The following is a 26,303-nucleotide window of genomic DNA, read 5'->3' as shown; positions in this document are numbered from 1 at the left end:
GAAGGCTAGACAGTAGGTATTGATAAAATCTGTCTTGTTCATCTTAGAAAAGGAGCTCTCAACACCCAGAGATACCAGGAGGCCCATACAGAGAAAAGTACAGGAAGCTGTAAGGAGAGGATGTCAGCCTACCATACAGGCAGACAAAGATGGGAGAAACCAACCCTAACAAATGTCATATCAGACCTCCTGCCTTTGTAACAGAGAAAATACATTTCTGTTGTTTAAGGCACCCAGCATGGGTATTTTGCCATGATTAACCAGTACAGCCCAATATAGTTACTCTTCTATAGCTAGGGAAAAAGAAAGCTATGGGTACCCAACCCTCTGGACTCTGCTCCCTCGTTTCAGTCTATTATAAGGTCAAATTAAAAAAATAAAACTCTATAAGGTTTAAGTTTCTTCCAGAGTGGTACTATTTTACATAACTGTAAAAAATTACATAAGCAATTATATATTAATTATGTTATATGTTAGGTATTATATACATATTATATAAAATATGTAAGCAGTCTGTTAGGAAGGGGCAGAGGTTGTGAGATTACATCTCAATGAGTTTTTACAAGGTCTGCACGTCTGTCGGTCTCATGTCCATCTTCGAGTGAAATCCTCAAAAATTCAACAATTATGATGCTCATGTAATTTTAAAATTTTTATAAATATTATTTATCAAATTGAGAGGAACAGTGCATTTGTAATTTAAAGTTCACTAATTTTCACCATGAATAGATGATCAATATCATCTAATGTGTTTTAAACATTTATTAAGATGGTCATGTTTTTCTATCTTTAATTTGTAAAAATACTTTTATATTTTTACAGTATTTCAGGTAGGCAGGTCTGGAAAGCACTGCATTGCCTGTGCTCAAATTCACAGTATTCTTCCTGCATAAGCCACCATGACTGGCTTCTCTGTGTCTTATTAAGGTGAGTTATGTTTATGGATTTTAATATTAAATCCAAACTCCTGTCGTTGGTTGTGACATATACTCCTCTTTATGTGTCCCTAGATTCCATTTGCTAATAATTTGCTTAAGAGTGCCTTGAAAGTATATTCCTAGATATTGGCCTACCTTTTCTGTGCTGTAAGTACCATTGTCAAACTCTGGTATCCAGGCTGTCTGTGTTATGGAACCATCTGGAATTATTTTCTGAGAGAATTTGTGTGAAGTTGTGCTGTGTGCTGGTCATCTAAAAATCTGTGTTCTGTTCCCTTTGGCAGGCACTGACAGTTGAGCTGATGTGGTTACAATTTTCAGTGCAAGCAAATTTGATGTCCCCCTTAAGTTTTTCTGCCTCCAAAGATGGAAACTTATGAATCAAAACGTTGCACTCTAAACATATTCAAAAATTTTGTTCTCTTTTCTTCCTACTTTTTTTTTATTTTTATTTTAACACATAGAATGAGAATTAGATAATTTCCTGGCCCCATCTTGGAATGTCATCTCATTTATGAAATAGAGAAACATCATTCCGTAGCTCCATAATTATGAGCTGCTGCTCACTCTATCTGAACCTTGTGGTCTCAAGAATGTTTTTTTGGTGTCTTTTAACTTCCAGTTTCTTTTGCCTATAGTTCATTTTACCCGAAATGAGCACATGATCTACAAGTTTATGCTCTCAAGATCTTCTCAGTGTTGTTAACTTTGACTAACATATCTAAGACTGAAACCGTGTATTAACTCACCCTGCCTGCAGTAAGCAAGTCCTGTATTTCTTCTTATATTTAACCTTTGTTTTAATTGGCTGCTAGTGAAGAAAACAATAAAACTATGGAAACTGTGATAAAGGCAACTTGGGGGAGGACAGAGCTGTTTTTTTTTTTTTCTTATATTTTCAAGTTACAGTCCGTTATTGAAGGAAGTCAGGGCAGGAACACGAAGGCTAGAATCATGGAGGAAAGTTGCTTACTAATTTACTCTACACACTCAGATTCAAGGCTCATCTAGCTCTCTTACACGGCCCTGTATCAGCTGCCTAGAGAATGGTGTTGCTCACAGTGAACTGGGCCCTCTTACATCAATTAGCAATCAAGACAACCCTTCATGGTCATGCCTTCAGAGAAAGCTGAATCAAGACAATCTGGTAAGACTGAGTTCAGCTGATTCTAGGAAGGGTCGGGATGATAGTTGACACTAACTAGACCTCCTTCTTTTCTCTTGTTACTATCATTTGTCCAAACTTCGGGGATCATTTGGATTTGCTGGTATTTTGTTTGTTGATAGTGGTTGTCTTTCTCATCTAAAGGAATCTGAGTCCCCTAAGAACAGCTGCATTTGTTCTGCTGACCAAGAGTTCCCAAACCTAAAACATGTTCAATATATGTAACTAATTAATAAATGTTAGCTGACAGGATATTTAAAAGCATGTTTTAAGCTTGATTTGTTTCTTTATCCCATTGTTCTTAAGGCTTAAGAAAACACACATAAATGTATTCATCCATTTTAAATGATTATACTCATTCCATTGCATGACTATGCTAGCCTTCCTTATTCTGGTTTTCCTTTGAAGGCCTTTCTTTTTTGGAAGCTGGGGAGACACTTAAAAGTTATTATTTACTTTTTGAAAAATGAATTTAAGAATTGTAAGGAGAACATTCTACAACATATTAAATGCTCTATTAATGCTTTAAATATAGTGTGGCCAAAATCTTAGATAAGATTTGGCTAAATTAATTTGTGAAAAATGTCTATCATTTAACTTGAATGTCATATCCAGTCTTTGCTGCCAAAACAAATAGAGTTTTTTTTTCTGTCAGACATATATTATTTCCATTTTCAATTCAAGTGGAGGTGCTTTGATGCTCATCTCTATGACAACCATCTCACTTTGAGTTTCTATTTCTATGATAGATAGAAAGGAAGAAGGATGTATAAAAAAAGACACAAAGACATGGAATTTAATTTTGATTTATCACGGGTTGAAGTTGAGCACTTGCCCCTACCATGCTTCATAACTAAGTTTGAAACTGACCAGTCCTGTACATGAGCTCAGCATGTTTGAAATCTCTCCTTAGTAACCAGAGGTTTTTAAATCCCCCCCCCTTTTTTTTTGGAAAACAAGCTGAGGATACGTAAGAAAATGTCTTCCAAGAATTCCCAATTATTCCTGTTTAGACCCATTATAATCTTCTTAGATAAAAACATCTAAAAGAGAAAATTGCTCTACTATTATTCTGAAAAGTTGAATTCTTAGGTTGATAATAGAGTGTCCTCAACTCTATTAAATATTAAGGACCATTTCAGTGTGTGTGAGTCAATTTTCTATAAAATTAAAGCATGAGAATTGCCATTGTTCCACCTTTTAAACCATTAAATTGTGTGGTACATGAGCCATTTTGTCATATTATAAATTATATTTGTATTCCCCTCATGGATTATGTCATTGAGCTGATTTTAATATCTTTATGGCCATTATGCATCTATTACCATTTATAAGTTATTTTGTACTGCATACATTTGAATTATTGGTTTTATAATATTTAATACTATCTTGAATGATCATCTTTGTCTATTACACACATTGAAAAAAGTTTCCCTCCAAGAATATGGCCATCTTTTCCTTTTAATGAGAAAAAGTTCTTGTTAGAATAGTTTTAGACTTACAAAGAATACAATTTAAAAGTTAGTTACTATGGTCTGGAAGTTTGACTCCTCTGTCTTTGTTTCTTTTCTTGTTGTTGTAATTGCTTTAATAAAGTATTCTGAACAGCTGAAGGGAAAAGAGATTTATTTTAGGTTACATCTCAAAGTCTAGAGTCCATCATGATGGAGAAGTCAAGATGTCAAGGGTTTGAAGCAGTTAATCAGGTCGCTTCTACCACAGTCAAGAAACAGAGAGCAATGGACGCTTTCTAAGGCTTGGTTTGCTTCTTCCACTTTACATTGCCCAAAGTTCATTGACAGAGAACATAATCATGCCACATTCAAGATGGGTCTTCCTATGGTGTGGGAGATCCTTCTGTCTATGTGTTGCTTTTTTTTTGGTTAATGAATAAAGAAACTGCTTTGGTCTGTTGATAGGGCAGAATTTAGGTAGGTGGAGAAAACTGGACTGAATGCTGGGAGGAAGAAGGCAGAGTCAGGGAGATTCCATGGATCTGCCGTTGGAGATAGGCATGCTGAAACTTTGCTGGTAAGCCACTGCCATGTGACAATATACATTTAATAAAAATGGGTTAAATTAATATGTAAGTATTAGCCAGTAAGAAGCTAGAGCTAATGGGCCAAGCAGTGATTTAAGTAATATGAATTCTGTGTGATTATTTCAGGTCTAAGCTAGCCGGGTGGCCAGGAAGAAGAAGTGGCTCTCTCCTCCCAGTATTCCTACATCAGATAACATTACCAGAATAATCCACAAGCATGGTTGGAGTCTCATCTCCCAGGTAATTTCAGATCAATATCAGTCATTACACCCTCCAAAATTCTTAGGTTGAAGTCTAATCAGCAATGTGCGACATTGGGGAATTGAGCCTTTGGGTGCTGACTGGGTCATGAAGATTGTGCCCCATGAGCAGAATCAGTGCCTTATAAAGTTCTGAATATGCTCAGGTTATTTTGGTTTTACCAGTGATCTTTTTGCTAGTTTATATGTAGATGTTTCATTCTTTAAAATTTAACATTATAGTGCTTATTGGTATTTCATGGTCTAATTACTTTGTATAGTTTTAACGCTATTATGCTCAATTTTATCTTCTAGATATATAATATTCTGCCAATTTATATATAAATAAACGGAATAAAATTATTTATTTCTGCTGTGTGTGTGTGTGTGTGTGTGTGTGTGTGTGAGAGAGAGAGAGAGAGAGAGAGGAGAAAAATGCATATACAAATTAACTTCTTTCATAAGCAATTAGAAAATGGAGCAGGTGTGTAATATCATATTTTGTAGGTCGTGAGAAATTGGTATCACATAACAGGATCTAATTTTATTTTTTGGTATCCTTTTAAAAGTCATCACACAGACATATTTTCTTAATTATTGTACATGTATGAGAATTTTTGTTTAGTCATAATGTTTTTTATTTATTAAAAATTGCATTGTTCTGCTCTTTTTCTCTTACAATAAGGTTGCCAAATTTCACAACACTCTTGGTTTGGACATAGTTAAAAAGAATCTCTAACTTCGTGCTACTCCTCAGCTTCTTCTTCCCCTGCACCTCTACCTCTGTACTAAATGTATATCTGTATTGTTCATTTTCAAGTTTCTTTTGACCAGTGTTTTACATTTCTCAGTCTGAGGAAAACGTAGGCATTTTTTTTTATCAACTATTCCTTCTGTTTCTATCTCCTATCTCTTTTAGACTGTTATGGTGATCTCTGAAATTTATCTCTTTTAAAAATGTATTTTAATTAAGTTTTTGAGAATTTCACAATGCAGGCAATATGTTTTCATCACACCCATTCTTTAGATCCCAACTCCTCCAGTTCTACTCTTTACTGTTTGCATATTTTTTCTAGAAAAACTGTTAGGTATTTTACACACAGTTTCCAGCACTGTGTATTTCCTTCCTGTCTCACACTGGCTCTGTTGACCTCCTGGAATGTTGATCTCCATCTTGACATTTTGGCGAGGACTCTGCACTCCATGTAAACTCTGAATTACAGTGCCCTGGACCAGAAACACCATCTCCATAGAGACCCGAGTGATCATAGGGCTCATCTTCTTTCCTTTCCTTTCCTTCCTTCTCTTGGCATCGTGTGTATGATACCAACTTCCTATGACTACAAAGTATGATTTCCTATATGTCTTTTATTTTCAAATTGCTGATGAAGAAAGGTTAACTTTTTTTTTATGACATTCCATTTTTGAAATCTTTTTTTTCTTTTTTTTTATTGAGAAAAGGAAAAAAAAACAAGTTTCTGCCTCCTCCCAGCCTCCCATTTCCCTCCCCTTCCTCCCACCCCTCTCCCCCTCCCCCTACTCCTCTCCCCCTCCCTCTTCAGTACAAAGAGCAGTCAAGGTTCCCTGCCCTGTGGTAAGGCTTAGGTCCTCCCCCCTCTGTCCATATCTAGGAAGGTGAACATCCAAACTGGCTAAGCTCCCACAAAGCCAGCACATTAAGTAGGATCAAAACCCTGTGCCATTGTCCTTGGCTTCTCATCAGCCCTCATTGTTCACCATGTTCAGAGAGTCCGGCCCTATCCCAAGCTTTTTCAGTCCCAGTCCAGCTGGCCTTGGTGAGCTCCCAATAGATCAGCTCCACTGTCTCAGTGGGTGGGTGCACCCCTCGTGGTCCTGACTTCTCTGCTCATGTTCTCCCTCCTTCTGCTCCATATTGTGACCTTGGGAGCTCAGTCCAGTGCTCCAGTGTGGGTCTTGTCTCTATCTCCATCCATCACCAGCTGAAGGTTCTATGGTGATATGCAAAATATTCGTCAGAATTGCTATAGGATAGGGTCATTTCAGGTTCCCTCTCCTCAGCTGCCCAAGAAACTAACTGGGGACATTGCCTTGGGCTCCTGGGAGCCACTCTAGGTTCAAGTCTCTTGCCAACCCCAGGGTGGCTCCCTTAACTAAGAATTGTGCTTCCCTGCTCCCCAATCCAACCTTCCGTTATCCCAATCATCCTTTTTCCCCAAGTTCCCCCCATCCTCCCCTTCTCCCTTTTCTCTCCCCTTCTCCCCTTACTCCCATCCCACCACACCCCCAAGATCCCAATTTTCTTCGCGGCAATTTGTCTACTTCCCATAGCCAAGAGGATAACTATATGTTTTTTCTTGGGTTCACCTTCTTACTCAGCTTCTTTGGGTTCACCAATTGTAGACTCCGTGACCCTTGTTTATGGCTAGAAACCAATTATGAGTGAGTACATCCCATGTTCATCTTTTTGGGTCTGGGTTACCTCACTCAGTATAGTGTTTTCTATTTCCATCCATTTGCATGCAAACTTCGAGAAGTCATTCATTTTACCGCCACGTAGTACTCTAATGTGTATATATTCCACACTTTCTTCATCCATTCTTCCATTGAAGGGCATCTAGGTTGTTTCCAGGTTCTGGCTATTACAAATAATACTGCTATGAACATGGTTGAACAAATGCTTTTGTCATATGATAGGGCATCTCTTGGGTATATTCCCAGGAGTGGTATTGCTGGGTCCAGGGGTAGGTTGATAACGAATTTCCAGAGAAAACGAAACACTGATTTCCAAAGTGGTTGCACAAGATTGCATTCCCACCAGCAATGGATGAGGGTACCCCTTCCTCCACAGCCACTCCAGCAAAGGCTATCATTGGTGTTTTTTATTTTAGTCATTCTGACAGGTGTAAGATGATATCTCAAAGTTGTTTTGATTTGCATTTCCCTGATTGCTAAGGAGGTTGAGCATGACCTTAAGTGTCTTTTAGCCATTTGTACTTCTTCTGTTGAGAATTCTCTGTTCAGTTCAGCGCCCCATTTTTTAATTGGGTTAATTAGCATTTGAAAGTCTAGTTTCCTGAGTTCTCTATATATTTTGGAGATCAGACCTTTGTCTGTTGCGGGGTTGGTGAAGATCTTCTCCCAGTCAGTAGGTTGCCTTTTTGTCTTAGTGACAGTGTCCTTTGCTTTACTGAAGCTTCTCAGTTTTAGTTGGTCCCATTTATTCAATGTTGCCCTTAATGTCTGTGCCGCTGTGGTTACACATAGGAACTGATCTCCTGTGCCCATCTGTTGTAGGGTACTTACCACTTTCTCTTCTATCAGGTTCAATGTGTTTTGACTGATATTGAGGTCTTTAATCCATTTGTACTTGAGTTTTGTGCATGGTGATAGATATGGGTCTATTTTCATTCTTCTACAGGTTGACATCCAGTTATGCCAGCACCATTTGTTGAAGATGCTTTCTTTCTTCCATTGTACACTTTTAGCTCCTTTATCGAAAATGAGGTGTTCATAGGTTTGTGGGTTAAAATTCGGGTCTTCTATACGATTCCTTTGGTCGACTTCTCTGTTTTTGTGCCAGTACCACAATGTTTTCATCACTGTAGCTCTGTAATAGAGTTTGAAGTGAGGGATGGTAATGCCTCCAGAAGATCCTTTATTGTATAGGATTGTTTTGGCTATCCTGGGTTTTTTGTTTTCCATATAAAGTTGATTATTGTCCTCTCAAGATCTGTGAAGAATTTTGATGGGACCTTCATGGGGATTGCATTGAATCTAGAAATTGCCTTTGGTAGAATTGCCATTTTTACTATGTTGATCCTCCTAATCCAAGAGCAAGGGAGGTCATTCCATTTTTTGGTATCCTCCTCAATTTCTTTCTTCAATGCCTTAAAGTTCTTGTCAAATAGATCTATCACTTCCTTGGTTAGAGTTACCCCAAGATATTTTATGCTGTTTGTGGCTATTGTGAAAGGTGAAGCTTCTCTGATTTCCCTCTCTGCTTCCATATCCTTTGTGTATAAGAGGGCGACTGATTTTTTGGAGTTGATCTTGTATCCTGCCACATTACTAAAGCTGTTTATCAGCTTTAGGAGTTCTTTGGTGGAGTTTTGGGGGTCGCTTATGTACACTATCATATCATCTGCAAATAACAAAAGTTTAACTTCTTCCTTTCCAATACGAATCCCCTTGATCCCCTTATGTTGTCTTATTGCTATTGCTAGAACTTCAAGCACTATATTGAAGAGGTATGGAGAGAGTGGACAGCCTTGTTGTGTTCCTGAGTTTAGTGGGATGGCTTTGAGTTTCTCTCTGTTTAATTTGATGTTAGCTGTCGGCTTGCTGTATATAGCTTTTATTTTATTTAGGTATTACCCTTGTATCCCTAATATCTCCAATACTTTTATCATAAAGGGATGTTGAATTTTGTCAAATGCTTTTCGAGCATCTAATGAAATGATCATATGGTTTTTTTCTTTCAGTTTATTTATATGGTGGATTACATTGATAGATTTTCATATGTTGAACCAGCCCTGCATCTCTGGGATGAAGCCTACTTGATCATAATGGATAATTTTTCTAATGTGTTCCTAGATTCGGTTTGCCAGTATTTTGTTGAGGATATTTGCGTCGATGTTCATGACTGCGATTGGCCTATAATTCTCTTTCTTGGTTGAGTCTTTGTGCGGTTTTGGTATCAGAGTAACTGTAGCTTCATAAAAGGAATTTGGCAATGCCTCTTCTGTTTCTATATTGTGAAATACATTAAGGAGTATAGATATTAGGTCTTCTTGGAAGTTCTGGTAGAATTCCGCATTGAAACCATCTGGTCCTGGGCTTTTTTTGGTAGGGAGGTTTTTGATAACCGCTTCTAATTCTTCGCGACTAACAGGTCTATTTAGATTGTTCACCTGTTCCTGGTTTAACTTTGGTATATGGTATTTATCTAAAAAAGTGTCCATTTCCTTTACATTTTCCAATTTTGTGGCATATAGACTTTTGTAGTAAGATCTAATGATTCTCTGAATTTCCTCTGTGTCTGTGGTTATGTCCCCCTTTTCATTTCTGATCTTATTAATTTGCAAATTCTCTCTCTGCCGTTTGATTAGTTTGGATAGGGGTTTGTCAATCTTGTTGATTTTCTCCAGGAACCAGCTTTTTGTTTCATTGATTCTTGGATTGTTTTCTATGTTTCTATTTTGTTGATTTCAGCTCTCAGTTTGATTATTTCCAGTCTTCTACTCCTCCTAGGTGAGTCTGCTTCTTTTTTTTCTAGAGCTTTCAGGTAGGCTGTTAAGTCTCCAATGTGAGCTTTCTCCGTTTTCTTTAAGTGGGCACTTAGTGCTATGAACTTTCCTCTTAGGACTGCTTTCATAGTGTCCCATAGGTTTGAGCATGTTGTTTCTTTATTTTCATTGAATTCCAGGAAGACTTTTATTTCTTTCTTTATTTCTTCCTTAATCCAGGTATGGTTCAGTAGTTGACTGTTTAGTTTCCATGAGTTTGTAGGCTTTCTGGGGCTAGCATTGTTATTGAATTCTAACTTTAATCCATGGTGATCTGATAAGACACAGGTGGTTACTAATATTTTTTTGTAACTGTGGATGTTTGCTTTGTTACCGATTATGTGGTCGATTTTCGAGAAGGTTCCATGAGCTGCAGAAAAGAAGGTATATTCTTTCCTATTTGGGTGGAATGTTCTATAGATGTCTGTTAAGTCCATTTGCTTCATTACCTCCATTAATTCTCTTAATTCTCTGTTAGGTTTCTGTCTGATTGACCTGTCCATTGGTGAGAGAGGAGTGTTGAAGTCTCCTACTATTAGTGTGTGCGGTTTGATGGCTGCCTTGAGTTTTAGCAATGTTTCTTTTATGTACGTGGGTGCTTTTATATTAGGGGCATAGATGTTCAGGATTGAGACTTCATCCTGATGAACTGTTCCTGTTATGAGTATAAAATGCCCCTCTCCATCTCTTCTGATTGATTTAAGTTTGAAGTCAACTTTGTTAGAAATTAGTATGGCCACACCTGCTTGTTTCTTGGGTCCGTTTGCTTGATAAGCCTTTCCCCAGCCCTTTACTCTGAGTAGGTGCCTGTCTTTGTGGTTGAGGTGTGTTTCTTGTAAACAGCAGAATATTGGATCCTGTTTTCGTATCCAATCTCTTAGCCTGTGCCTTTTTATAGGTGAGTTGAGTCCATTGACATTAAGTGATATTAATAACCAGTGGTTGTTAACTCCGGTCACTTTTTAGTCGTAGAGTTTGTGTGTTTCCCTTCTTTGAGCTGTTTTGGTGAAGGGTCTCTAGATGTCTGAGTTATTGTGGTCATTGTTGGACTCCTTGGTTAGTGATTTTCCTTCTATTACTTTCTGTAAGTCTGGATTTGTGGCTTCGTATTGTTTAAATTTGTTTTTATCCTGGAAAATTTTATTTTCTCCATTTATAGTGAACGAAAGCTTGGCTGGGTATAGTAGTCTGGGCTTACATCCATGGTCTCTCAGTTTCTGCAGTACATCTATCCAGGACCTTCTGGCTTTCATGGTTTCCATGGAGAAGTCAGGTGTAAGTCTGATAGGTTTACCTTTATAAGTGACTTGGCCTTTTTCCTTTGCAGCTCTTAAAATTCTTTCCTTATTCTGTATGCTTTTTATTTTGATTATTATATGGCGAGGGGATTTTTTTTTTTTGATCCAGCCTATTCGGTGTTCTGTATTCTTCTTGAACCTTCATAGGTATCTTTCTTTAGGTTGGGAAAGTTTTCTTCTATAATTTTATTAAATATATTTTCTGGACCATTGAGCTGTACTTCTTCTCTTTCTTCTACTCCAACTATTCTTAGGTTTGGTCTTTTTATTGTGTCCCATATTTCCTGAATATTTTGTGATGAGAGTTTGTTGGACTTTCTGTTTTCTTTGATCAGTGTGTTTATTTTCTCTATGGTATCTTCAGTATTTGAGCTTCCTTCTTCTAACTCTTGTATTCTGTTGGTTATGCTTGTTTCTGTAGACTCTGTTTGTTTATTTAAATTTTCCATGTCCAGCCGGCCCTCTGTTTGTGTTTTCTTCTTTGCCTCCATTTCAGTTTTCAAGTCTTGAACTTTTTCCATTATCTGTTTGATTGTATTTCCTTGGTTTCCTAGGGTATCATTCACTGATTTATTCAATTCTTCAAACTTTCTGGTATATTTCTCATCCATTTCTATAAGGGCGTTTTTTACATGCTGTTTAAGGGCGTCAATCACTTTCATGAAGTCAATCTTTTCTACTTCTTCTTGATTAAGGTGTTCATGTCCTCTCGTTGTGAGGTCGCTGGTTTCTGGTGGCTTCATGTTGCTTTTCAGCTTGTTGGGTGAATTCTTGCATTGGCATCTGCCCATCTCTTCTTCCAAATGCTCCCTTATGGATCTTCTTTTACAGGATCAGGTCTCCTTGCCTACTGATGTACCTTCCCAGTGCTAACTCTCCTGGTTCTGAGGTCAGATCTCCGTGCCCAATGATGGCTCTCCCCAATGCTGGCTCTCCTGGCACCCAGATCAGGTCTCCGTGCTGGTTGGGTATCTCGTAAACAAAGCACCTACCTTGCTTGGTGCAGGCAGGCTATAGAAACAGAGGAAATCCCGCCCGCTTGGGTGCCCTGAGGACTCCGACCCAGTGCCCAGACAGGCTGGGCTGAGTGATGTTATGTGTCGAAAGAGGGTAGTGGGGCCGAAGTGGGGAGGGCTCTGGATGCAAGCTGGGTGGGACAGGAAGAAAGAGGCAGTATGCAGGGAGCAGAGGCCCTGCAGAGAGCCCAAGAAGGACAGGGGGTCGAGGAACCTCTGAGTTCCCTGTTCCGGGCTGGCGCCGCGGGGTCAGAAACTCACCCCAATTTTGGCTCTCCTGGCGCCGAGAGATCAGGTCTCCATGCTGGTTGGGTAGCTTGCAAACAAAGCGCCTACCTTGCTTGGTGCAGGCAGGCTATAGAAACAAAGGAACTCCCGCCAGCCTGGGTGCCCAGAGGATTCCGACCCGTTTGGGCTGGGTGATGTTATGTGTCGAAAGAGGACAGTGGGGCCGAAGTGGGGAGGGTTCTGGATGCAAGCTGGGTGGGACAGGAAGAAAGAGGCAGTATGCAGGGAGTAGAGGCCCCCCAGAGAGCCCAAGAAGGACAGGGGGTCGAGGAACCCCCGAGCTCCCTGTCCCAGGCTAGCGCCGCAGGGTCAGAAACTCACCCCAATGTTGGCTCTCCTGGCGCCGAGAGACCAGGTCTCCTGACAGGTTAACTTTTAAGCTCTTCCTCTTGACACGAAATTGAATTAATTTTCAGGGATTGTATTGATGTTGCTTTCATAGGCAGCTTAAAAATAGCCTCCTTACCTCAGGGGTCATCTAGATGGTAGCTCTAAACACTAGACATTAGTTTCAGCTAGAAAGTCCAAACATATTAGTATCAAAATATATATTTTCTGGGGGGATTTGTGATTAGGTTTAAGAAAGCTAAATTGTGTTTATAGGAGGCCTAATTTAGCTGATTAATATGCTGCTCCTTAGATGGACTCTCCATTTACTGTCCCACAGTAGTTTTTCCTTGTTATTCATTTTTAGAATAAGACAAAATAAATTGTGATACTGTTTCACATTGACCCTTCATTAAATTCTTCTATAGTTACGAAAACAAATGCCATTATGATATTTCAGCACCCATTGGAACATGTTCAGTATCTAAGGAGCTGCCATCTCTGCTATGCATGCAAATGTGTAAATTTTCTTTACTTTGCTCAATGTTGATTTAAAAAAATAAAACAAACTTCTGGAGCTTCAATCTTTCCCTAGTTTAAAAAAAAAAAACAAAAAACAAAAAAAAAACCTCTAATGTAGTGTAACTATTCCAAATAAATATCCTTGAAGACAAAATAATCTATTTTAAACTAAAGACAGCATCCTGAAGCATAATCTCCTGCTAGTACAATTTTAGTCACTATTATCTTTCACAGACAGGGTCTGTCTTAAAATTCTATTTATAAAGTAGTGCAGGAAGCATTGTAAACATTAAGGACACTCTGCTATTTTCCTTGGCATTTGGACAGTACTGTTTTTTGAAAGCTACTTTTTTTTTTAGGGCTTGAGATAATTTTAAGAAATGTACAAAATTTTGCTTTCAAATGTCGTGAGCAGGTATAAATATAACCCTTTTAGTATATACTTCATCATCTTCCTCCAAGGCTGAAAAGTAAAGCATATCTAAAAAAAATCGCAAATAGATGTTCATTTCCCAGAGTGGAAAAAGAAACATAAAATGTAGAAAAGAAATTTATAGTGTTCAGAAGAAGAGCGGGAAAGCTGTCTTCCTGTTGGCGGATGAAATCAAGTTGACTGCCTTTTGAACTCAATACAGTAATTCCACTTTCATTAAGGAGCCAAAAATTCCGTTGCATTAAGGCTCTCGGGTTTCTGGTCTAGAAAGATCTCCATCAAAGCATCATTGTGTTATTATCACCAACACTTCCACCATCACCATCATCATCACTATCATCATCAATCTCTCACACAAAACATGGAGCTCAACCATAACAAGAAGAAGCCCAAGATTTGACCACAGAAATCCCACTGAAAAATAAGCCCTCCTAAACTTAGAAGTAATTTTCTATATTAAAATCAAATATTTCCTTTGTTTGCTATGATAATTTTTAAAGTCTCATCATCATGGTGATTATTAATAAGTTATATGTAGCATAATCTTGATCTTGGATGATGATAGCGAGCGAGAGAAGTACTCAGAACAAACAGAAGTTCATATCTGCGAATACACAAAAGTGCATTTTGATGGAAGGTCCTTAATTCAGAGGGGCATAAAGAATTTGACGATAGCTTCAAAGGGTATTCAGAACCACACACTTGAAATCCATGATAATAAAATCGGTACTTTCTTAAGAGCCAAGTTTTCGGGGAAAGTTTTCACGACTCGGATTTTTACCGAGACCCATTTTGAAAGTTGATGGCAGGAAATGTGCAAACTCGAGATATGCGAGTTCTCCGGCCCTCCGTATTTGGAGACTAAAGGTAGTATGGGCTGCTTTCATATTTGGTTGAAATGCTTGGAGAAAGCAAACATTTTTAAGAGAGCCGCTTATCTCCTACTTCTTTCAACTGCCCTGACTCTCCTGTAATAGTCTGGCTTTTAATCTCTTCCAGCTGACACTCACTACCTCAATCCTCTCTCACCAGCCCCTACTAATCTCCCCCAGTCCTGGATGGCTCTGCAGCTCACACATCAACTCTGTGTGAGGCCCCACTCACTGTGTAATTAAAATGATTGCCACTGTGATTGTGTTGTGTTCTTCGGAGGATCAGGAAGAGCTGATCGTCTGTGTTATTGTGCAGCTAAGAGCTCTGGAATTGTACCATAGTCAGCCCCAAGACAAGGTCAATTATTTTAAGAGCTGTGGCTTGTTGGTTGTTTTTTTTTTTTCCTAAAATAGGGCACGTGTAATCAGTGCATGAACTAAAGAAAAAAATATCAAATGTTAGGGTCACCTCTTCCTGGCCCAGCTAACCAACTTCTTCCAGTTGTAACTCTGATAGTATTACAGGCTCCTGAGATATTATCTCTCTTGGTGTATTTTAGCTGTAGGGAATCTCTCTATATACTATTCTTAACAGATTCAAAAGAACTCAGAGCTTCAGATTTACACAACTTGGAAGCTCATTTGTAGGTACCAAAAAGACACACCACGCTCCTATAGATGCTAAAAAGTCTGTTTATCCAGGCTTCTGGAGGGTAGATAGCCATTGAACATACAATTTTCCAGGATTTGATTCTTAAAATTTCCTAGGATATATTGGCATCTGCTTTTATTTTTGTTGTTATCAAATTTGACCATGAACTCTGTGGTCAGAGCAAAGAATCTCCCTAATGTAAAATACGGGGGCCAGCTTTTGTCCCTTTTACAATAACAGCAATGGATCTCTCTCTCTCTCTCTCTCTCTCTCTCTCTCTCTCTCTCTCTATTTTATTATATTGTTGCAGAAGGGTTTAAATTAGAAAAAAAAAACAAAACCAAAACTCTAAACTAACAAAGCAAAATCCATCTGATTAAGGAGTAATGAAGTGAGCTTCTGAAGGCAGAGGCTTCCAGTCAGATGATGTTTCTATAACTATCCAAATTCCACATTCTAGAAAATCTCGCCAGCATGCGGATGCCATAGGGATGTCAGCTCTTTATATTTTCTGGTAAGGACAGAAAATGAAAGCAATTTCTAAATTTGAAAGTCTTTAGAGAGGCTCTCTTCTCAATCTGCGCTAATACCTCGGGCTACAATGGGTCTATCCCTTTTCTCACCACAGTGTGTCTGCGGATCGATAGTAACCAGTACTCAAATAGATATAAAGCCATAATTATGGTAAATATGATAAAGTATATAAGTGCAAGCACAAACAGTTTAACTTGGCCAATTTTAAACAACCCGCGACGGGAAGGGAGGGGCCTGCGCATGATCAGCAGTTTCTGAATGTTTCTAATGTGTCAGGCATGCTTGTAGCAGGATCTCCAGCTATGTCTAGCTTAAGGTGTGGAAACTGAGGCACGACTACCAAACTGGCCTACATTTCACAGCTTGCAAGTGTAGTAACTGTGGGCTTGAATTCATCCAGTCAGGTCATAGAATGCAGGTTCTTAGCTACTGAATGGAATTCGGTTTTCATAAATTCCATTTTATTGCAGTCTTAATCCATTGCACCTCTTTACCTCTTTCTGCAGCAGACTGGTGGAGTTTGGGAACCAGTGGAAACATAATTTGTGAAGCCTAGGAAAGCTGTTCCTAGAAAGTGACTTTTTCAATGATGACACATGAAGGAAGAGATGTAATTTAAGTTCCTGTGAGAAAATAGGAAGGTAGAGAACAATGAACCTTCTTGTGGCTTTAGATGCACTCAAAGATTTTTTTATTATTATTACATATGAGAGGGAGATAGAGATGGAGAAGGAGGGAGGGAGGGAGACAGAGAAAGAAGGAGGGAGAGAGGGAGAGAGAGAGGATGTGTGTGTGTACCATGGCCTGTGTGTGTAGACCAGGGGGCAGCTTAGTGGAGTGGGTTCCTTCTACCCACTTTCCCATGACTTCAGAGACACAACTCAGGTCTTCATGCTTCTGTGACTAGGGCTTTCCCTTGCTCAGCCATCTTGATGGACCCTTTTAAATGCATTTGAATCACTATTTCTTAGAACCTTAATCTAGCTCTTTAAAGTAAATGTGAAATTTTTTTCACATTTAATTTGTTATTAATAAAACAAGTAAATGCCCCAAGAATAGATAATGTAGTGAGGTACATAGTGGATTCCTGGGCATATCTATTCCAAAGGCAATTTTTTAAAGAGAGCAGTTATTTGTGTGCTTGGTTAAAATGCAGGTAAATACAAATTATAAATGCTGCATAACCTTGTAGGCTTTACTCATTTTGAAAATGGTACTAAAGATTAGGAGACACTAGAAATACAAAAACACACAACACTTTCTAATAAGAATTTAATTTAATTTGACTTTAATGGGGATTATTAATATGAAGGAAATGGAAATGGATTACCAAATTCTCCAGTATTATGGACAATCCTGGAGAAAGGCAATCATTTCTACAGATCTGGAATGAAAACACTTCTTTTTAATAAGACCTCCTTCTGTAGCCTTCAATTTTTCAGACCCTTTCCAGGGCCCAACTTACTTGTCAACTCCAGGAAGTAAGACAGTAATGTTTTATAAAAGCAGCTGGGATGTCTCACCACAGTGGGAAACCACTTTTAAGCAGACATCAACAAGCCTTGTTTGTGGGAGACCTTACAGAAATGACTGCTTTTCCTACAGAGATGTGCTGCCTACTGTGGCGACGTCAAGGTCAAGGGTGTGGACCAGGGACTTGAGGTCAGGCCTTCAGAGAATAACTACAGAGTGTTATTTGCTTTTTCCCTGTGCAGAGAGCAAAGTGAACTCATTAAGCAAAACCCTGGAAGGTGGGGCCTAGATCAAATGTAACTCTTATCTGTATTTTATTTGTTAAGGACTATAAACCGAGATGATGCAATGAAGGACTCTAGCAAGGAATTCCAACTGTCTGCTCAGTGCTGTTGCAGGGAGGAGCAAGTCTAACTGCTATGGACTGAGATGTCCTAATGGTTTCAGTGTGTCTCTCTATCCCTGGGAAACTGAGGGAGACTAACAAGTGAGTACCTATCATAAATCTAGATATACATACAAGCAAAAAGCAGCTTTTAAGTAAGTGAAGAACCTTAGGCCAGTAAAAAGGTTGGTCTTATTATTTGGTGGTAATATTAATTAAGTAGTAAAAGTTGTTAAAATTATTTTTGTAAAAAAAATGAAGGTGATCAAATACCTTCTTTTGTGCTTGTTTAGATCTGCATGAATATAAAATGCCATTGGTTATTCGTCTTTAATACCTAGGGGATTTATAAGCATATTGCTTTAATAAAATTTGTTCATCTGTATAGTACTCGGCTCAGATATGCATATTTAATTACTCTGAAAGTAATTTACTTGTACAGATGGTGGTATTAGAGGGTCTTACTTCAATTTAAATTACTTTCACTGGAAAAAAAAAGTCCTCCTTGGCTATGATTGCTAAGTAAAAATTTAACTTTTATAATATGTGGAATACAGCTACTTGTAGCCATCACACTCAATAATGCCACATATTCAAAATAAACATTATTATAAAATTCTGAAGCTATTCACAGAGAGTAGAATTGTAACAAGATAATTCATGATTCTCCCATGCAAACTTCAGGGTGTTTAAGGCTCAGCCTACAGACAGCGTACAAAATTGAGCTTAGCAAAAGCATGGGGATCTCCTTTGGAGTTAAAGGCAGTGATCAGCACCTCACAGACCATCATGGCTTAGCTTATACATATTCAGCCACCTTATCAAGACCACTTCTCCTAACCTGGAAGGTTCCAGAAAGAAATGAGGTGCTTTCTGAGCCATCTACCCAGGCAGACCTCAGAGAACCCCTGGTCGGTGGGTTCCCTACACAGAGGCTTCAGTTATTTCATCCTTTCAGTTCTAGAAAAGGGCAAAGCTGCCCCTTTCCCCCACTGAAGTTTGGTAGCGCCTAAAATGCAGCATTCATCCTGTGGAAAACAAGCCCCCAAATAAACATCATCCTTTTCAAAGGCAAGCCCGTCACAAAGGGAGACAAATAGCTCATAGCGTTGTGTATTGATCATCAGAGGGTGGCTGGGTATTAAAAATGGGGGAAATATAAATGCTTTTGAAAAAGATATTGTTTTCTATTATGAGATTGCAAGAACGTGCCTGTGTCTTTGCTCATTCTTCACTGTGAGTATTTCTTTATTAAAGCACTGTATCTCAGGCAGCACGTGTGCTGTTCTCAACTCTGGTTGCTATGGTAAGTAGTCATGTTTTATTGAAAAGTAAATGGTCGCCACCCACATGAATGGCTCCCAAATGGTCCTTAGCACAAACTCCCTTTCTCTGCCCCTCACTTTTTATGACTAACCTAATTTTTAAAATAAATATGAATTTTAGTCTTCGATTAAGGTGAAAATCTGCCTTCTCTCTAATCTGTCTTTGGAAATGGCTAGGCTCATTGGACTCTTGACTAGGGAATGCAACTGGAGGACAGAGATTAAAGGAAAAACCACACAAATGCGTGTCTCCTGGGAAAGTTTAAAATGTCTTGTAAAGACCATCCATTGTTTGTATATTTTAGTTTATAATTTAATCACAGAGACTGATTTGATACAATCACCTTTACTTTAGCAAGTCCCATGACCCCTTAATCTTTGTGATCACACATCTAGATGTATATATAAAATAAACATATATAGTAATACTGCAGGGGGCACTGCATTGTGGGATTCATTTTAAATAATGGAATCTGGAGTCAGAATAGAAGGTATTTTAGTGGTGTATGCATATTTCAGAGTTTCTCATAAGTAACCTTTACCATATGAAGCCGTACTCCTGAAGCAATATTTCAAGCCAGCTGTACTGTGCATGTATGCTTGTGTATATGCATGCATGTATGCATCTATCTATCTATCTATCTATCTATCTATCTATCTATCTATCTACCTACCTACCTTTCATATGGCTTTATATCTATCTAGTCTATTATTTCCCTGTCATCTATCCATATATCTTCAGCCATTTACCTATGCAGTGTAGGACTTGTCATATGGTATTGGTGACTCAAAGGGAAGTGAGTTAGCATGAGATCATTTTTCATTTTGAGTCATCTCTGGTGTGTGTGTTTTCCTTTAAAATGCTTTACAGAAACCTGGTATATGAAGGCCAAACCACAGCAATAATGTTGGACCAGAAATCCTCCAGCTGGCCAACAGCATCTAGTTTATCTGTCAGACACAGAAATTTCTGACCCATGTCTTCTTTCTACTCTTTGCCGTCTTCAAATTTGTCTTGAAAATTACTAGGCTCTGTTGTTCACTTGGCCATGTACCCGTGACTCGGGGCACCGGGTTTCCTATCATTTGGTGTTAGCTGAATTGTTATTTTCTCACCAAGACTGAAAACTACTACCATTTCATGAAGGAGAAAAACACAGGGCTGACTGAAAAGAAAAGATAATGGAGGGCATGAGAAGAGTGGGGACTTTCTTAATTATGCCATTCACAGACATGCTCCAGGGGATCCTTCTCTTGTCCCACACTGTGAAAACTCCCTGTCACATGGTGGCCACTACAGATGCAGTGGCAGGCAACACACAGGTGAGCGGCTTGTAGCTTGGACACACACAAGAGGCAACTGTTTTCCTTTTTTTTTTCTTCTTTTTTTTTGGTTTTTCAAGACATGGTTTCTCTGTGGTTTTGGAGCCTGTCCTGGAACTAGCTCTTGTAGACCAGGCTGGTCTCGAACTCACAGAGATCCGCCTGCCTCTGCCTCCCGAGTGCTGGGATTAAAGGCGTGCGCCACTACCGCCCGGCTTCCATTTTTAAGAAGAAAGGTAAAATAAAGTGTTGGATCAAATGTGACAGAAGTTTTTTCTTCATTTCACCCTTTTTCTTGTTCATTACACAATATTCTCTTGTAAGGCAACTCCCCTTCCTCCATAATTCATTTTATTGATTTTTATATGAAAACGATTGAAAGCGATGCGATATCATTTTCAGGCCTAATAGAGCCATAGACGCATGACAGCCAACACCTCACTTGGGTAAATAACATGTAAACACTCTACAAATTAGCCTCTTCTAATGCAGTTAATAAACCAAAATAAACACGTGCAAACGGAATAGAATTAAACAATACATTAAATCTCAGAGCATGCGTTTGCCGTGGCCTTTTCTTTTTATTATAAATGACCATCACTAACATGATTCTAAGTACTCCATTAAGGGGAACTTAGCTGCTAATAGGTGGGGACTAATGAGGCAGTGCAAACTACAGCTGAAGATCTTGCTACCACAACCACAGAAAATTCTACTCTATGCACAACTAAGTACTAGGGTCTGAAAAAAAAGTAGTTAACCCTTAAACATGAATAAAGCATATGTTTGGGGCAAAGTATAGCAGTGATCAACAGAGTTACAAGATGGTGGGGAGTAAAGGTCCCCCATTCTAGAGTAGAGGGCTTTAAGACCAACAAAGACAAGAGATACCCTAGACTTTCTATGGAAAATTCTAGAGTTAGGAAATGGCTCAGTGGAAAAAGTGCTAGCTGCATAAGTGTGAAGACCTGAGTTTGGATCTTCAGCACCCAAATAAAGTCAGGCATAATAGTGCTTGTACACCTGTGAGCGCACACACGCACACACACACACACACACACACACACACATACACACACACACACACACACACACGAAGGGTATTTAAGATGATTGAAAGTACATCTTTGAAAATATGTCTGGGCAGAACAAGGGAACATTGCCATCACTTCCACGGCTGCCTCTTTATTAGCTGCCTCCCACTGCAGACTTCTATTTCCCCACGGACCTTGATTCTCACACGTACCCTATATGGGTTTAATGTTTCTTGTTCCATTAGCCACATCTTTAACCCCCACTTCCGCGAAAGACACATGGATGCAGTTTTGAATTTTGATAATAAAACTCTCCGGTATCCAATTCCTGACCCTCCGCTGATTTTCAGCTTCATTACCCTCACATTTGCTGACAGGTGGTAGTGGTTTGCCCTGAAATGCCATCAAGGCAAAATAAATGAAAACAAATGCAATTCAAGACACAACGTGATACGTGCCATTAGAGCTATACAAACAGGATGCTATCGGGTCTCCAGCTGCAAAATGCTTCTCTCAGGGACACCGTGGAAGACTGGATCCAACAGACATAATATCAGAACTTAAGTCTAGGAAACCCAAACAGTGTTAATAAGAAGCTGCCTCTGGATATTTAACAGAGAAGCCTACACAAACCTAATGGAATGGTCTGACTCAAAACTCTTTGACTGCTTGAGGATTACACACGTGTGTGTGTGTGTGTGTGTGTGTGTGTGTGTGTGTGTGTGTGTGCATGTGCTATGAGACTGTACTGGGAAACATATCTAAAAGCTTAATAGGTTTTGTTTGGAAGGATTCATGAAAGTGGAGACAGGTTTTATGCAGAAGCAAGTCAATTATTTTGGTTTGCCTGCTTCCTTCCTTGCATGTTAAACTACCTAATGAGATTGAAATTAACTACCTCAAGATCTGTGAGGTTTGGGAACATTTTTCTTTTTTCTATTTACATTTATCAGGAAAAGAAACAGTTTAAATGAAGAAGACACAGCAGCCTATTTTTCTGGACTCCTCAAGTTTTCCAGTCATATGTTGGAATTGAGTGTTTTCATGAATTTTTTTTTGTTTTTTTTGATTTTTCACAGAAGATTCAAATTGAGAAATGATCTTCAGTGCCTCTATTTCTCTGAGTCAGAGATGAGACCAGAAGGGTGCAGGGTGTGGATGAGAGGACTGCTCAGACTTGCTTGATTTGGGTGGATATGAAGAAGAAATGTTCTACTAATAGGAGGAAATTTATACCAGGAATAAAACAGAATGGTCTTACGGTTCAGAGAAGTGAATGGCTGTACAACAAGGAGCATGAGGTCTATGTAGGTAATGGACAACAAACGTAGTGGAAAGTCAGAGCAGGCTGGGTTGGTGCTGATTGAGTAAAGGTGGGGGAGCAGCTGAGTAAAACTGGTCCTTATGTAACAGCCCCCTCCCTGTGTAAGACATCCAAAGACATAGTGGAACTAGGACCGGGGAATCTAAGTCCCTCCAAAGTGTATGTGAGTAGGAATGGCCATGCTGGCTTCCTTTTGTAACATTTGGTTAGCTTATCACAGACCTAAATCAACTATGGCAGTGATTGAAACTGAATAAACCAAGTGATATTTTACTCCAGCAACATCTGATTGGATGACTGATGGTTGCTGTTAGTTGGCACACACTGGTCCAGTGTGCTCCTTTCATGTTGTGGGCATCTTGCTAGACTGTTGAGACAAAGAAAGGGAGAGGTTTTCTATGAACACATTTTTGGCTGAAGTCTACCTTGTCCTGATTTGTTATTGAGTATAAAATCTGACTGGGTGTAATAAGATGCCCCATTTTAGACTCACATTATCTTGCCCAACTATTGTTAAATTACCATTGAGTACTATAATTCACCATTAATTACAGAATGGTTCAATCATCAATTAACTTGGAAGAAGTAGGTACCACAGGTTATTAGTAAACATAGATACTCATCAAATTGCTCTTTTTCTTGTCTCCCCAATTGAATTTCTAAAATTGAATAAGTAATAATAATGTGGCATTGAAAAATTTTATTCTATACCATTCACAAAAAATAATAAATACAAAAGTATAATATGAAAAAAACTCCAAATTAATGCTGTCCTTGTGAGTTTTTATCAATTCGACACAAGCCACGGTCATCTGAGAAGAGGGAACTTCAGTAGAGAAAATGCCTCTATTAGATTGGTCCATTGGCAAGTCTGTAGCAAGAAAGTAGCTTGTTGATTAGTGATTGCTGTGAGAGAACTCAGTTCACTTGGGTTATGCCACCCCTAGGCAGGTGATCCTTCATTATGTAAGAAAACAAACAGGCTGAGCAAGCTGTGGGGAGCAAGCAGTATTCCTCCATGGCCTCTGATTCACTTCCTGCTTACAGGTTCCTGCCTTGAGTTCCTGCCCTGACTTCTGTTGATGGTGTGCTGTTGTCGGAGGGTCTCTTGTTAGTCCTGGCTTCACAGAACTGAAATAATCACAACAGAAACTATATTAATTAAATCACTGCTTGGCTCATTAGCTCTAGTTTCTTATTGGCTAACTCTTACATCTTTTTTTTTTTTTTTTTTTTACCTTTTTTTTTTTATTTTAATTTATTTATTTATTAAGAATTTCTGCCTCGTCCCCACAACCGCTTCCCATTTCCCTCCCCCTCCCCCGATCAAGTCCCCCCCCCCCCCCCCATCTGCTCGAAGAGCAATCAGGGTTCCCTGACCTGTGGGAAGCCCAAGGACTGCCCACCTCTATCCAGGTCTCCTAAGGTGAGCATTCAAACTGCCTAGGCTCCCACAAAGCCAGTACGTGCAGTAGGATCAAAAACCCACTGCAATTGTTCTTGAGTTCTCAGTATTCCTCATTGTCCGCTATGTTCAGCTAGTCTGGATTTATCCCATGCTTTTTCAGACCTAGGCCAGCTGGCCTTGGTGAGATCCCAATAGAACATCCCCATTGTCTTAGTGTGTGGGTGCACCACCCCTCGTGGTCCTGAGTTCCTTGCTCGTGCTCCGTCTCCTTCTGCTCCTGATTTGGACCTTGAGATTTCTGTCCGGTGCTCCCGTGTGGGTCTCTGTCTCTGTCTCCTTTCATCGCCTGATGAAGGTTAATATTCCTGAGGATGCCTATGTGTTTGTCTTTGGATTCACCTTATTTAGCTTCTCTAGGAACATGAATTATAGGCTCAATGTCCTTTATTTATGGCTAGAAACCAAATATGAGTGAGTACATCCCATGTTCCTCTTTTTGGGTCTGGCTTACCTCACTCAGGATAGTGTTTTCTATTTCCATCCATTTGTATGCAAAATTCAAGAAGTCCTTGTTTTTTACTGCTGAGTAATACTCTAATATGTATATATTCCATACTTTCTTCATCCATTCTTCCGTTGAAGGGCATCTAGGTTGTTTCCAGGTTCTGGCTATTACAAACAATGCTGCCATGAACATAGTTGAGCATATACTTTTGTTGTATGATAGGGCCTCTCTTGGGTATATTCCCAAGAGTGGTATTGCTGGATCCAGGGGTATCGAATAGAAGACCCTAACTCTTACATCTTAATTCAACCCATTTCTATCGATCGGTGTATCGCCATACGGCTGTGGCTTACCAGCAAGGAAATTTAACCCATTTCTATTAATACCTAAGTTCTGCCCTTTCCTCAGGCCAAGATTTTTGACGTTACTTCTTGAGCCCTCTCTTTTTTCACTTCCTCAGTATTGCTAACACCACTGTCTGGGTCAGCCATGCCAATTGCTTATTGACTTAAGGACTCACTGAAACGTCAGGACCTAACTCTCTTTTATAGAGGAGGGAGTCATGATGTGGGAGCCCCCTCTGTGTGCTGTGATTACCACTAATGAATAAAGAAACTGCCTTGGCATGTTGATAGGGCAGAACTTAGGTAGGCAGGGAAAACTGGTCTGAATGCTGGGAGGAAGAAGGCAGAGTCAGAGAGACACCATGGAACCACTGGAGTCAGACATGCTGAATCTTTGCCAGTAAGCCACAGCCATGTGGCGATATACAGATTAGTAGAAATGGGTTAAATTAATATAAGAGTTAGCCAATAAGAAGCTAGAGCTAATGGTCCAAGAAGTGTTTTAATTAATATAGTCTCTGTGTGGTTATTTTGGTTCTTGGCGGTCAGGACGAATAAACAGCCTCCATGCAACAGAGTCAGGTAGCTTTGATGTGTAGAATAACTGGTGTCAGTTCTTAGAGATTATATCAGGATATCTCTCATCCATTCAGGATTTTAACTAGGGCCTTAAAAATCAAGTCTTTGGGGTAAGAAATAGAAGATGAAGTTCAATAGAAGCTGTCACCAACTAAGGAAAAAGTACATAGATTCAAAAGCAACTTTAAGAGTGAGAGCGTGTGTATGCGAGATTCATTTCTCTTATTTTGTTCCTGAATACTCTATAAATATTCCACAGTTTGACCAGTTCAGTTTAAGAGGTGTCAGAGGATGACTTTGGAAGACCAGCACAGCCTGTATCCAAGCTGGGCTTAGTTTCTGGTCAATGGGATAGTGTTCTTATCTAGTGGAACTGACAAGAGGAAATCCTGAACACTTGATAGGGGTCTTCAGGAGGCTTCCAGAAAATTTTGAGTTGTACTATAAACAATGGTCATCATATGTTAAGGCTTTGAAATAGCAAGTCAAAAGCATATCAAATAAATCAAATATATTTCTCATATTAAAAATAACTCACTTGCTGGGCAGTGGTGACACACAACTTTAATCCCAGCACTTGGAAGGCAGAGGCAGGCAGATATCTGTGAGTTCAAGGCACTTGGGAGGCAGAGGCAGGCAGATATCTGTGAATTCAAGGCCAGCCTTGAACTACAAGTCTATAAGAGCAAGTTCCAGGACAGGCTCCAAAATGACAGAGAAACCCTGTCTTGAAAAAACAAGAACAAACAAACAACAAACAACAACAACAACAACAAAAACAGAGTCAGCCCAAAGGCTGTCTAGCAAGACTGATAGAGAAAGAGACATCACTGCATCACCGCATCTTCAGTGTACTTTGTCAACCACTAGATAAGTGAGATGTATAATTTATGACTTTGCTAAAGGGGTGGAGAAACTTTATATAGATGTCATATAACCCTCAGAAGACACCAGAAGAAACCTGTCACTAATAAGTGCTTCAGTGTTGGGCACACCCACTGCATTTGGTTA

General features: G+C 39.2%; 1 pseudogene; it reads left to right on the top strand.

The window, feature by feature from the left end:
• The window catches only part of LOC121432582, a 183,242-nt pseudogene that overhangs the window by 147,147 nt on the left and 9,792 nt on the right, over positions 1-26,303 (top strand).

Source organism: Microtus oregoni, unplaced genomic scaffold, assembly GCF_018167655.1.
Source record: "Microtus oregoni isolate MIOR12 unplaced genomic scaffold, Mior012 000000F_ref0000247, whole genome shotgun sequence".
Lineage (NCBI taxonomy): Eukaryota > Metazoa > Chordata > Mammalia > Rodentia > Cricetidae > Microtus > Microtus oregoni.
Note: the sequence above shows the minus strand (reverse complement) of the source record. Positions and strands in the feature narration are given on the sequence as shown.